The sequence below is a fragment of the Bos taurus genome, chromosome 10, assembly GCF_002263795.3.
Source record: "Bos taurus isolate L1 Dominette 01449 registration number 42190680 breed Hereford chromosome 10, ARS-UCD2.0, whole genome shotgun sequence".
Taxonomy (NCBI): domain Eukaryota; kingdom Metazoa; phylum Chordata; class Mammalia; order Artiodactyla; family Bovidae; genus Bos; species Bos taurus.
The window spans coordinates 8,074,987-8,081,812 of record NC_037337.1 but is presented as its reverse complement, the minus strand read 5'-3'; the positions used below and the strand labels follow the sequence as shown (position 1 = coordinate 8,081,812).

General features: G+C 45.6%; 1 pseudogene; it reads left to right on the top strand.

Moving 5' to 3' along the window:
* Positions 1-3,014: 3,014 nt before the first annotated feature.
* Positions 3,015-6,302, top strand: LOC101907313 (ZZ-type zinc finger-containing protein 3-like; annotated as a pseudogene).
* Positions 6,303-6,826: the final 524 nt, after the last annotated feature.

The following is a 6,826-nucleotide window of genomic DNA, read 5'->3' as shown; positions in this document are numbered from 1 at the left end:
GGCTTAGGGGCGTGGGGTATCTCCTCCGGCCCGCCGCCCCTGGCCTCGGGCTTGGGGCATGGGCATCTCCTCCCGGCCACCACCCCTGACCTCAGACGTGGGTTGCTCCTCCCGGCCGCCGCCCCTGACCTCGGACGCGGGGTATCTCCTCTTGGCCGCCGCCCTTCGGGCATGGGGTCCTCCCAACTTCTGCCCCTGACCTCGCACGTGGGGTGGCTCCTCTGGGCCATGCTATGGTGCCCGTCACAGCCACCTGCGCTTACACAAATAATAAACAGGTCATTTTAGAAAAGTAAACACTACAGATAAATGAAAAAAAAAGATCAAATAACTTAGAATTTCACCTCCCAGAATTAACTAATGTTATAGACTCTAATCCTATTCTACTCCTCTGTATCGCTCTCTGTAGATATATGGGTGTGAATGTATGTACTGTGAGTACGTACATACTGGCACCAAATTTATATGCTACAAGTTGGGGTTACAAAAGAAAAAGGAAAAACGAAATGCTCTTTCTTCCCTATAGATGACCTCTCATTCTCAAGGCTACATCTTGCCCCTGGGAACGTCCCCCAATATTAGTGGCCTCTTAATTGCAACACCAGTGTTCTCAGATCCCTACCCATCTGGTCCTTTTTACAGTGCTTCTTCAATCCCTGCCAAGGCTCAACAAGGGGGCAGTGAGTGAGGACATCTCCTACTGAGGACTGACTGTCTCCCTTCTAAGTTTATATATTGAAGCTGTAATTCCCAAGGGGTTGGCACTGGGAGGTGGGGCATTAGGGAGATAATTAAGTTTAATGAGGTAATGAGGAGGGGCCCCCATGATGGGATTAGTGTGCCTATAAGAAGAAGAGAGACCAGAACTCTCTCTCTCTCTTTCCCAAGCATGTAAGGACACAGTTGGAAGACAGATGTCTAGGAACCAGGAAGTAGGCCCACGTCAGGAACCCAAGGCCACCTTGATTTTGGGTTCCCAGACTCCAGGTCTGTGAGAAATAAATGTCTGTGGATTAAGCCACCCAGCTTGTCGTGTTTTGTTATACAACCTGGGCTAAGACAGCTCCAGATTCTACCTGTGCAACTCAGCAGTTTGTTCACGTCCCATGCCTGGGGTTAATCTGTGAAGCAGTGATAATCCTACCGAACTTTTGATTGATAGAGGATTAACTGAGATCATATGCCAGAGGCTTTATGTCTCTACCAGGAACAAAGTAGAACTGAACAAACACTACCTCCCTCCTCCACGTGTTCTCCACCTGGAGAAATAGACCCAATGTAGTTAAAATCTGTGTGTTCCCTCTCTCAGGAATTAACTGAACTGCCAAGGAGAGCCTCAGCACTTAACCGTAAAGAGAACAGATCATTTTGTCTGAGTTTGAAGTGTCAGTGTGTGGGGGCACTTTTTAAGGCCCACCCTTCCACCCCACCCAGCAAATCACTCTTTAAGAAATACCGTTGTCCCTGTGAGAAGCTAAAGTACCGTGTAAACAGGAGGCTTGATCGGCTGTATTACTTTACTCTCTATCTACTACTAGCAGGTCCATAGGTTTCAAACCCACATGTTTTAAAACTTCGACTTCGGAACAGCCTCTTAACCCCACCTCAAAACAAATGGCATGTATCTATGTGCAAAAATACATTAATATCAGCCAAGTTTTGTAAGTTTGGAGATTTTTTTATGACTCTATTTAGGATAAATGCAAAAACCATAGGTTTAAACAACAACAACCAAAAGGAATGAGTGTCTTTACCTTAAATTAACATATGAGGCAGAAAAACATTAATAGAACTGAGTCTACAACTGTTTCTCCAACACAGCTTGCAAATAATCATTGAGTTGACCCAAAGGGGCCCCTTTAAGACGAGATCAGACTTTCTTTGCTTTTTCGCCAAGGTCAAACCCACTCATACTGGCTCCACAACTTCAGGCAAGGAAGCTCTACATTCTAGCTCTTCCAGATTTCTCCTGAATTAACTTAGGTGTCAATTTTCACAAAAAGTGTGATGCTGAGCTGTATTTTTAAAAATGTCTTCTCCAGTAGACTCCTAAACCATCTCCCAGATGGGTAATATGCCAGGAAATTGCAGGACCACAAACACCTTCTTCCCTCTGGATTCCCCATTTACCTGAAGTAATAGTCAATTGCTCAAAAACATCAGCAGTGAGTCAGACTCAGCGATCAATAGAACAGAGCCCCGAGGTGTTAAATAGAGAGATAACCTAAAGGTAAAGTTTAAGCAGCCCTAGCTGACATGCTAATCAGGCATTTTCAGAGCTGGGTGATGGTATTTTTCCAGGGTGTCAGGAGCTCAGTAAAGAGCTTCCTGGTACAGATCGAACAGGACAATTGATCCAAATTGCCTTCTGCTCCGAACAACCGAATCTTCAGATCTGTGGCCCTAAAGCCCACAATGCAAGATCTATGCCTACTGACAAAGGAAACGTAGCTTGATTGGGTTTTGATGTGCTTTGGAGCTGAGTTCAGTCCTGGTTCTGCTGTGCCCAGAGGCTCTCGGGTCCCATCTGTGGACCTCAATTTCCTCTTCTGTAAAATGCAGATTTGCATTAGTCAGGGCCCCACATCTGCCCAAGTTCAAGACCCAGCAGAGAGACTGTTCAACAGAGAAATCCCAGCCAGTGAAGGCAGAGTCCAGATGGCTTTGCTCTGCCCAGAGTTTAGGAAACACTGGATTTGGTGCTTACTGCATCTTCCCTGGTTCTCAGATTTCTGATTGAAAGATGTAAAACTACTCTGGGTAGGAGCAGTTCTTCTTTAACAATGTTAAGATGTCTTTACCATGTTATAGGAAGAGCAGGCCAGCAGTGGGTACCAGGAGCATCTTAGGATGCTGACGCCCAAGATGGTTTTATTACTGTTTGCCTCTTCACATGAAGGTGCACAAGTGTCTCCTTTCATCTGTCCTGATAGCTGTCATTAACACCATGCTCATCCTTCCTTCGGTGGGGAGGCATGGGGGTGGGGTTTGGCATCCTTCTCCCTGAATTAGTAATGAGGGTTCCAGGTGAGCTGGACTCACACACAGGAGAGGGTAACAGGCAGGAAGGCCAGGGGTCTCCAAACAGAAGAAACAGGCTGCAAGTGTCAGACATTTTTTTATCCCTCCCCTAAGTGGCTGCTGCTGCTGCTGCTAAGTCGCTTCAGTCGTGTCTGACTCTGTGCGACCCCATAGACGGCAGCCCACCAGGCTCCCCCATCCCTGGGGTTCTCCAGGCAAGAACACTGGAGTGGGTTGCCATTTCCTTCTCCAAGGGGATGAAAGTGAAAAGTGAAAGTGAAGTCACTCAATTGTGTCCAACTCCTAGTGACCCCATGGACTGCAGCCTACCAGGCTCCTCCGTCCATGAGATTTTCTAAGCAAGAGTACTGGAGTGGCAGGAAGAAGCAAACTCTCCATGGAAACGGTTTTCTTAAGCTGTGTTAATGAAACTGTATTTGCTTTGGAATCTGCCTTTCTTCAAAATGGTTCCACCTAAAACTAACTTTTTTTCTTTTCTCAAACCTTGGGCTGATAATAGCTCAAACCAGTATTCATGTCAATTGTTTTACGTCTAGGGGATGACACACTTCATGCCATCCTAGTTTTGGCAAGCTGCTTTATGTCTGTTAGAAGGCTATTAATCAGATAAGAGAGACACCTTGAGGCTGAAGGAGTTTCACCAGGCCCCTCTCCCACAGTATGTGTTTTTGAGATAGGATGGCATGAAGTGTCCGCCTCCTTCTGACGTCTGTCAGAAGTTTTCTCTGTCCCTTTTTCACTTCAATAAAACTCGGCTACACAAAAGCTCTTGACTGATCAAGGCTGGTCCCTGGTCCTGCTAAATCTTCTTCTTCGGAGATCACTGTTCACCATAAGCTCACACACACACACACACACACCAAGCCTCACTTGTGAACTTTTTTCAGCAAAGAACGGTACAGTATGCACCTAACTTTTCTCTGCCACATAAAAATCTAGGATGGATCTATCACTCAAAGACCAACTCTTTTCCTATGTGTTGGGAACATTGTTCAACCAGGAGCTTTCATTCCACAGCCAACCCCTTTTAATTTTCTCTCTGTAGCATCCATCAACAAGGTTAATGGTAAGTTCCTCCTGCTGTGGCTCGGACTCTAATAGTGAAGGAAACACAAGAGCCAGCCAAATAGTCAACCCAGTAAGTGATGTCTTACTTCCAACCCAGTAAGTAAGTCTGCAGAGGATTACAGAGCTGTATCTGGATATGAAAGGAGCCCTCTTTTGTGACGGAGTGCGGGCTGCTTTGGCCTTCAAGTCATCTTCTATCGTGTTGATGGAAGGGGAAGCTGTGTGTGGCTTTGATAGTTTACTACTCTGCAGTGCAATTTGGAAAGAAAGCAGCGGCTCTAAGTAGCTTCTCCCTCCTGGTTCATCCTTTCCCCACAGAGCTCTGTTATCACTGGGCAAAATGTGTCAGGAGGGATGATTCTCTCTCCCACCCTGAAGATGCATTATCTCATTTTTAAAATAGGCTGAGACAATGTAAGTGCAACAACACTTATATTTATTTCTGTCAAGTAAAAAGATTACTAGAGAAACAATCAAATTCTAAAATTTCAGGCATCTTTTTGCTGCATGTATGTCCACCTCCTCTACACGGGGGAGATTCCTGATGGCCCATTGACAGTCTTTGGTTCCTTTGCAGTTGAAGGGCCAAAACACTATAATTTATAGAGGTCCCTATTGTGTAAAAATACCAGGGAAGGTGCCCTGGTGCCTCTGTCAAGCTTCCCTGAGGTGGCTTCCCGAGCCGGTGCCAGGTGGGGCCAGAGGGCAGTCACAGTGGCCAGAGCAGCCTCCGGTGCTCGGCCCCACGTGAAAATGATCAGAGATTGTTACAGACAGTTGCTGTTCTCAAGGTGCCGCGTGCACAAGCAGTTCAGGACCTTAAAAATTTGGGCAGACTTCAGAGAGAAACATTTAAAAATCCCATGGGATGTGCGGGAAAACGCCAGGGGAAGGCTGGTACAGGGCTTCCATGACCACAGAGAGTTATTCAGGTACCTCAGATTGTATGGGACCAATTAACCAATAGCCTTGGGAACTTTGAAAGAGAATTTTAAAATCATAAAAGACATACAAGGAGACTTAAACTAGTTTTTTATAAAGTTGGTTTACCTCTAGACCAAAAAGTCCTTTAGATCCTAGGAAGGATGGGGAGTCCCTCTCATACTCTACATTGCCTTTGAGTGATGGTCCAGAAGGTTCAAACTGTCATCCTCGGATAATAAGAGGATACCTGTGTTTAACCAATTGTGGACTGATGAAGACCAGAAGAAGCTTGAACGGCTACTCCTGAAATACCCTCCTGAAGAAGTAGAGTCTCGACGCTAGCAGAAGAGATCAGATGAACTGGGTAACAGGGCAGCAAGACGGCTTGCCAGCCGAGTGCAGAAGGATTTCACAAAGCTAACTAAAGCTGGCCTTCCAGTCCCAGGCAGAACACCGAAGTACAGACATTCTCCAAAGAGGCCTCCACAAGCCGACCACAGCACGCCTTGAAAAGCACCTCTTTGAGCCTTCCACCTCATGACTTCCCACGAGCCACCAGTGTATGTGGCAGAAGACGAGGACTGACCCCATCTCCACAGCCACATGAACACTGCTACTGAGGAGGCATCAGATGAAGACAACATTCCTACTATATATAGGAAGTGGGCGCTTCCAGGGTGGCTCAGCAGTAAAGAATCCACCTGCCAGTGCAGGAAACGTGGGTTCGATCCGTGGGTCGAGAAGATCCCCTGGAGGAGGAAACAGACTCACTCCAGTATTCTTCCCTGGGAAATCCCATGAACAGAGGAGCCTGGCGGGCTACAGTCCCTGGGGTCGCAAAGAGTCAGACATGACTTAACCACTAAACAACAACAACATGGAAATTTCCCTGAATATAAGGAATATTGGAGTTATTAAAGTTAAAAAACAACAACACAGAAAAACGTCAGCAAATGCAAGCTTAAACTGGATTTGTGCAACATGCGGGTTTCAAGTGTGACAACTGGAACAGAACCTATCCAGGGTGTTCGGTGGCACTGCCAGGATTGTCCTCCAGAAATGTCTTTGGATTTCTGTGATTCTTGCTCAGACTGCCTTCATGAAACAGATACTTACATGGAAGATCACCAACTAGAATCTGTTTACAGTCCAGAGACATTCTTAGAGACTACAGGGTGTCCCAGGGCACCTTGACCCAAAGTACTTTCTAGCAAACAGATAACATGGAAGAGAATATCATATAACAGTCCTCTTCAACACATAGCAATAGTACCACTGTGCCATTCACGTAACTGTGAATTATGTGCACACTTTGGAAAGATTCTCTGAAATGACACTCACGGCACAACAGCTTTCTGAGTGTTCTTGTCGAGTCCAGCTCTGCGCTGCTGAGGCTTTAGAGCACTGCTCAGCGGCTGAACATTCCCAACGAGCAAAGGGTTTCCCTGATGAAATTCTCACAACCACTTTAAAGCCTATTAGGTGGTAATCTTAAATGGGTGAGATCTAAAGAAGAGTACATGTTAAAACAGTAAATTTCAAAGGTTTCAGAGAACTTGGTCATAAATATGCTAATGAGAAGGAAAAGTACATTAAAACGCTTAGTAGCTTTCATTTTTGTGAAAATAGTTTTCAGCACAGAAACTGACTTTTTAGACAAAATTTTAACCAATGATGGTGTTTGCCTCTAGGATATATACACTGCAAAAGAACTCACTGTCCCAGTGGTGGCCACCGACGGCCTTTAGTGAATTGGAACAACTTAACCATATTAATCTCTGATTTCTTTTAA